The sequence below is a fragment of the Malus sylvestris genome, chromosome 13, assembly GCF_916048215.2.
Source record: "Malus sylvestris chromosome 13, drMalSylv7.2, whole genome shotgun sequence".
In the NCBI taxonomy this organism is placed as follows: domain Eukaryota; kingdom Viridiplantae; phylum Streptophyta; class Magnoliopsida; order Rosales; family Rosaceae; genus Malus; species Malus sylvestris.
In genome coordinates, this window is record NC_062272.1 from 24,025,650 (window position 1) to 24,033,308 (window position 7,659).

The following is a 7,659-nucleotide window of genomic DNA, read 5'->3' on the forward strand; positions in this document are numbered from 1 at the left end:
CTTCTTCCATCAATCCATTGTCCATGGATTCACTATTTAGGACATATATCGTTTATTGAGATAGTCCTAATTAGTATCTTTGCCTTTTAATGTATAAGAATCATCTATACACACATTCATTGTCGTGAAAGGTTTCTTCCAAAGATTGACTTTCAGGGCATATCTCCAACATGATCATGGAAGCTCACATAGCCAACTTTGAAGTACGACGAATCCTGGTAGACACGAGGGCTTCGGTCAATATCATGTTTGCTGAAGCTTTCAGGGCACTTAATGCAGCTGAACACTTGTTCGATCGCTCGATTTCCCCTTTGATAAGCTTCTCCGGTGATATCGTGCAACCTTTGAGGAGCATACACTTACCTTTCACCATTAGTACAGGCCCTTACACAGCTACCATTACCACTAACTTCCTAGTGGTTGATTGCCCAATGACATACAATGTCATCTTCGGACGCACAGCATCAATGATCTCAAGGCCATGGTATTCACACATATGTTGCTGATTAAATTTCCAATCCCTTATGGCAATGGTTACATCAGAGGAGATCAACTTAGTGCACAATCATGTTACAACACTTCGGTCAAGCAACAACACCTGCATGTGCCCAAGGAAACCCTTTCTATACATGACCAAGTCATAAAGACCAGCCCAGATGAAGCTAACTTGGATCTTCACGGTGGCAACAGTCAACCTGACGATCCTCGAGATGAATCTTTCACCCAGCAAGCACAACCCACTGAAGAGTTGGAGAAGGTCTCTATCTCAAAAGATTATCTGGATCGCATAGTGAAGATTGGTACCACCTTGTTACCACCCATTCATTTGGAATTGATCTCTTTTTTGCAAGAGAACACAGAGGTCTTCGCCTGGTCATACGAGGACATGCCGGGCATCTCTCTCGATATAATCTCTCATTGCTTAAGTATTGACCCCAAAACTAAGCCAGTGAGACAGAAGCGAAGATCTTATGACGTTGAACGGTACGAGGCAATAAAGGCAGAAGTTGAAAAACTCAAAGGCATAGGCTTCGTCCGCGAAGTCAATTATCCAACGTGGGTAGCAAATGTTGTCCTTGTTAAGAAGAATCTGACCAAGGAAAGTCTCCTGCTCCAAAAGGTCTTGTGGAGAATGTGTGTCGATTACACCGACCTAAACAAAGGATGCCCGAAGGTTAGCTTTCCTCTTCCTCTCATAGACAGACTTATAAACTCTACGGCAGGGTGTGAACTCCTGAGCTTTATGGATGCTTACTCAGGATACAACCAAATCCTCATAAACCCTCTGGACCAAGAACACACAGCCTTCACTACTGACAAGGGACTATATTGCTATAAAGTCATGCCCTTCGGCCTAAAGAATGCAGGAACGACTTATCAGAGACTGGTCAATTCAATGTTCACTAAACAGATTGGGAAGAGCATGGAAGTTTACGTTGATGATATGCTAGTCAAAAGCAAACATGCTGACCAACACATCACCAACCTATCTGAAACTTTCACCATTCTGAAGAGGTATCGAATGAGGTTGAACCCCAACGAATGTGCCTTCGGCGTAGGCTCTGGCAAATTCTTAGGCTTCATGATAAGCCAACGAGGCATTGACGCTAATCCCGAGAAGATCAAAGCACTCATCGACATGAAGGAACCGGTAACTTCAAAAGACATCCAGAGCCTTACTGGCAAGGTGGTAGCCTTAACTAGTTTAATCTCTAAGGCCACAGACAGATGTGCTCCTTTCTTTAAAGCACTTAAGAGAAGTAAGAAGTACATTACATGGACTGATGAATGTGCTGAGGCATTCAAGAACCTCAAAGACTACATGAGTAAAGTCCATTTGCTCTCCAAACTTGAGGTTGGTGACACTCTCATTATCTATCTGTCGGTATCGGCTTCAGCAGTAAGTTCCATTCTCATTTGAAATGATGGTAATGTCGAACGGCCTGTCTACTATGCTAGCAAGGCCTTACAAGATGCAGAGACACGATACTCCAACATTGAGAAATTGGCTCTAGCATTGGTCATGTCTGCTCGAAAACTTCGCCCTTACTTCCAAGCACACTCCATCATCATGCTTACCAGTCATCCTCTTCGACAGATACTCCAAAGTCCTGACACTTCCGGGTGAATGATCAAATGGGCGATAGCATTGGGTGAGTTTGACATCTCTTACCAACCAAAGCCAGCTGAGAAGGGCCAAGCAGTGGCAGACTTCATCGTCGACTTCACATATCCTGTTGACATTGTTTCTACGCCTAAAGAAGTGGTTTCATTACCCTCGGAAGCTCAGAAAATATAACCAACAGCCCCAACATGGAGTCTATATGTTGATGGCTCGTCCAACCAATAGGGTTGTGGAGCAGGACTAGTCCTTACGACCCCTAACAAAGTGGCGATGAAGTATGCTCTTCGTTTCAAATTCAAGGCGTCGAACAATGAGGCCGAATATGAAGCCCTCCTAGCAAGCTTACGTTTGGCCAAACACCTTGGGGTTAAACGAATTGATATCTTCAGTGACTCCCAATTAGTGGTTAACCAGGTCACCAACAACTTTGACGCTAAGGATAGCTCTATGGCAGCATATATACAATTGTTGCTTAAGCACTTCCACTACCAGATCACCCAAATTCTTCGAGCGGCAAACAATCATGCGGATGCTTTGGCTCGTCTCGCCTCAACAGTGGAAAACAAGATTGGGAGAAAAATTCAGGTCGAATTGTTGGCAGCACCAAGCACCATGGCTGCGGAAGTGTCAAACTTACAATAAGGAGATAGTTGGATTACCCCAATTTATAGATTCCTTGCTCATGGCACCCTTCCAAATGACAAAGTCCAAGCTAAGCAGATTCGATACAAGGCTACCCGTTACTTGATCATTAATGACCAACTCTACAAGCGGGGTTTTAACCTACCATACCTAAGATGCCTTACGCCCGCAGAGGCGGAAACTGTCCTTCAGGAAATACGTGAATGAGTCTGCAGAGATCATGTTGGATCTCGATCCCTAGCACACAAGGCTTTTCACTAAGGATATTACTAGCCAACACTCCACTAAGATGCCATCAGAATATCCTGCTCATGTGATAAGTGTCCACGCTACGCAACTATTCCTCACTCCACTCCCGAGCCGCTCACTTCTATGATCAGCCCTTGGCCCTTTGCCCAATGGGGACTTGATTTGATCGGCCCAATGCCTGCAGGGAAGGGCAAGGTTCGTTATGCAATCGTTGCAGTTGACTACTTCACAAAGTGGGCCGAAGTAGAACCCATGGCAACCACTGCTGAGGCAAAAATAGAAGACTTTGTATGGAAGAACATATTTTGTAGATTCGGCATTCCCAATGCAATAGTCACTGACAACGGGCGACAGTTCAACAACAATAAGTTCAGGATGTTCTGCTCTAAGTTCAACATCAACTTATGTTTTACCTCCCTAGCTCATCCCCAGTCTAATGGATAAGTTAAAGCCATCAAAAAATAATCAATTGAACTTTGAAAACCAGCTTGGACAAGGCTAAAGGTTGTTGGCCAGAATTTGTACCCTAAGTTCTTTGGTCATACCGCACTTCGTATCGGACATCAACAGGAGAAACCCCATTCTCACTTGCCTTTGGTACAGAGGCAGTTATCCTAGTTGAGTTTAAGCAAGCAACGTTCCGAGTCCAGAACTACGTGCAAAGCGAAAATGACAAACAACTTACCCTCAACTTAGATCTAGTCGAGGAACATAGAAACCAGGCTCACTTGAGGAATATCGCCTACAAGCAACGCATCTCCAACTACTATGACTCAATGGTCAAACCTCGTTCTTTCAAAGTGGGGACTGGGTATTAAAGAAAAGATTACTCTGCGACAGAGTCCCGAGTGAAGGAACACTTAGTCCAAACTGGGATGGACCATTTGAAGTTGTTGGCATCAGTCGCCCTGGCTCCTACAAGCTTAGAAGCTCTTATGGCAAGACCATTGGCCATCCATAGAACGCTAGTCACTTGAAGTACTATTACAAGTAAATTCACATTGTACAAGTGTTAAACTTCAGCCATTCGGCATCCTATATAACGAAGACTATTTTGCATGAATTCAATAAAGAGGTGATTTAGACAACTCGGTCCTAATCCTCTTACATTCCTAAGAATGAAACACTCGGGTTAAAAGCTTCGACATGAATGCTTCCAATAGGAAATCAAGTCTATGTATATGTCAACAAGACTATACAAATAAACAAACAGTACTGGACAGAACTAGTACATCCAAGTTATGGCTTATATCTAAACAAAGGATTTGCTCAAACATGGCCAGGCATTCATCAATGATAGTGCAAATACTTGGTAATTAACAACAAACTAGTACATCTAGAGTACATGGCACATGCCACACAAACAACAAACTAGTACATCCAGAGTACATGGCACATGCCACACAAACAACAAACTAGTACGTCCAGAGTACATGGCACAAGTCACACAAACAACAAACTAGTACATCCAGAGTACATGGCACAAGCCACACAAACAACAAACTAGTACATCTAGAGTACATGACACATGCCACACAAACAACAAACTCGTACATCCAGAGTACATGCAGAAAGAGAGGGCACTACGAGTCATCTTTATCTGAGGCCGAACCCCTGACAATATCACTCTACGTTTCAAACCCATCGTCATCACCACCTTCCTCAGCATCTCCAAGACCATCCTCACTCTCCTGAGACTGCTCACTAATACTAGCCTCATTATCAGAGTCATCATCACTATTACGATCAACTGTGAGGACGAAGGCTTCACCCTTTTGTCGGTACTCATCCATCTCATCACGGTACTTTCAGATAATGCTTCCATTGTCGTAACACTCAAGGACGGCCATCCATTTCCTTTTCTCAAAATTAGCCACTCGGATGCAGTGAGGTCTAAAAGCATCGTGAAAGGCTTGGGAACCTAAGAACTCCTGCACAACAGCATCCCTCTCAGTTGGGATACTCATCTTCAGCCCAGAAACCTCAACCAAGGCACTATCCAACTCCCCTTTAACCCTGGAAACCTCAAGGATGGTTGTCTCCAACTGTTCCTTAGTCGCTTCCAATTGTTTCTTGAGCCTCACGTTCTCACCATTCCGCCTCTTCAAACTCTTAAAGTTTTCATCCTTAAGGCGGATGGCATCAGCCAAAGCTTTGCTCGTTTTTCTAGCGTCATTCACAAGCTGTTTATTCTCTTTAAACTTTGCCTTGTACCGCTTGACTTCTCATAATCTGTCATCGTACTCGGTCATGACCTACATGAAAAGATAATCGTCACTACCAGGAAAAAGAGGGGAGAAAGCAAAGAAATGACAAAGTAACACTTACATAATAAGATAGCCTCATCATCTGGTCACGATCTGATTTGTTCTCATCTAGCGGCTCGCCAAGCTCATCAACAGTGGATCGATGTCCTGCCAGGCAATTATTGACATACCTAAACTACTTGGCTGCATGGCAACCTTCAAGTCCTTCCAATGAATGCTGCCAATCTCTTCCTTGTACTTTCTCTTACGGCTACAGCTAGGGCCACCTTCTTGGTCAGTAAACTCCATGGTTGGAGGAAATATGGGATTGATGGTAGGAAGAGGAGGCAACAGTCGTCTCTCCTCCCTTGCAACTATGGTAGCAGCACACCCGATGGCCTCAGCTTCAGCCTTCTTTAAGGCAGCAATCTTGAGGACCTCCTCTTGCGACTTAGGTTTAGGGGTTGGGCTCACCCGGTGCTTACGAGCTCCCTTGTGAAACAAAATGTCGTCTACGGGAACTAACATGGGTGCTTTCCCTTTCTTGGCGTTAGTCTCCCCTTTCTTGCCCACTTTCTCCACTGAACAAGAAAAATCAAAGTAAGGAATGCAACTTTGTAAAAGAAAGAGGGGGCAAAATGAAAGACACAACTTACTTGCTCGTCTCTGGCACTCCGACACTAGGGACTAGAAACCTTACTTTCGAAATAAGGGTCGTAGCTTGCCCAAATGTCTATCCTCTTTGGGCACCCTTAACACATTCTCTATGTCAGCTAGCTCCCGTCCAGACAGCTTAATGGTCCCTCGCGTCACTGCACGAAGAAAAAATGTTAAAAGCAAGAGAAAATCACAACAAATAGCAAATAATGCAAACAATGGATACATTACAACCTACAGTCTGGAAATGAGTAGGAACACGTCGCTCAGGCGTGACACCTTTAGCATACTCCCAATCATTATAAAGAAAGCACCAACGGTTTTTCCAAGTGCAGTACGTTTTTTTCTTACCAAAGACAATATGCTCTCTCTCACTCCAACATGCACACTCGGCATACCCATTGCATGCTTTCACCGGGCCCATCTTATAGTAGTAGCACCATTGATCAAAGGAAGGCTCACCTAACCCACATTCCATCCAAATAATATAAAACCCGATCAAGGTATCCCAAAAACCAGGGTAGAGTTGCCCAGGTGCATATCCAATGAAAGACAGTATCTGTTGCAACCATGGGTGCAAAGGCAGCTTCACCCCTAAAGTCAATAATATCTAGGAATAGAACATAACATGACCCTTAGGTGGTTCAAAGGATAATTCTTCATGATGCACCAAACGCATTCCTACACTACGGGGGATACTACATGACTACCTTAGGGCCTCAAGCTGTTTTTCACTATCTAACAAGTTTTGCACTAAATGGTCTGTTGTGAACTCAGAGCGAAATATGGGTATGGCATCACAAACAACCCCATCACCCACTGACATTAAGGAGGAAGAACCAATATTGGCTAAGGCTTGGCAATTGCGAGGATCACCCAATCTTGAATTTTTTGTACAAGACTCCAACAAAGGCCCTGAAGACTCCAACATTGCAAGCTCAAACCTAGAGTTAGAGTTAGGGGAGCCCCCATCAGTAGGACTTCCAAACAGGGAGCCCCCATCAGTAGGACTTCCAAACTCTGACATCTACAACAAATAGAAACAAACTCTATAACCATATAAAATATCGAAACATAAGGAAGTTTCTAGGGCGTGGAGGAAAGCTCAATCAGTTCATTATGTTCTCAACCAAATACATGAACACTCAAACAATTCAACAAGAATGAAAGCATGTGATTTAGTGGAGAAGATTACCAACCTGAAGATGGTGCAAAGCAATGCCGGAATCCCTCTCAACTATAAGAGCACTCTATCTCCAAAAATCACTACAAAATGAGCAAATGAAGACAATGAAAAGAGTGGAAACTTCTCATTCTTATAGGGTTCAACATGGCTAAAGAAATTCAAAATTCAAAATTCAAAATTCAAAATTCAAAATTCAAACCATGAGAAAACCCCACATGGAAAGTCTTCAAACTTCCACACAAGCTAGGGAGTTTTCAAATTTCAAACTTGCAGCACCCACTCTCCCCCTAAAAAAAAAAGGAGGAGGTGAACACATTAGCTTCATCAATTTAAGGTGCTAACAAGAGCTTCATCAATGGAGGGAAACCACAATTTTCAAAAGCTTCACACACTCTTGATCAAGATAGTGTGAAGCAAAACCAATTTATGGTTCCAACAAGAGCTTTATCAATGGAAGGCAACCACAATTCTTAAAAGCTTCACACACTCTTGATCAAGACAGTGTGAAGCAAAACCAATTTATGGTGCCAACAAGAGCTTCATCAATGGAGGGC

At 43.4% G+C, this 7,659-nt stretch overlaps 1 pseudogene; it reads right to left on the reverse strand.

Moving 5' to 3' along the window:
* Window positions 1-4,599: 4,599 nt before the first annotated feature.
* LOC126597271 (uncharacterized) lies at window positions 4,600-6,232 on the reverse strand (annotated as a pseudogene).
* Window positions 6,233-7,659: the final 1,427 nt, after the last annotated feature.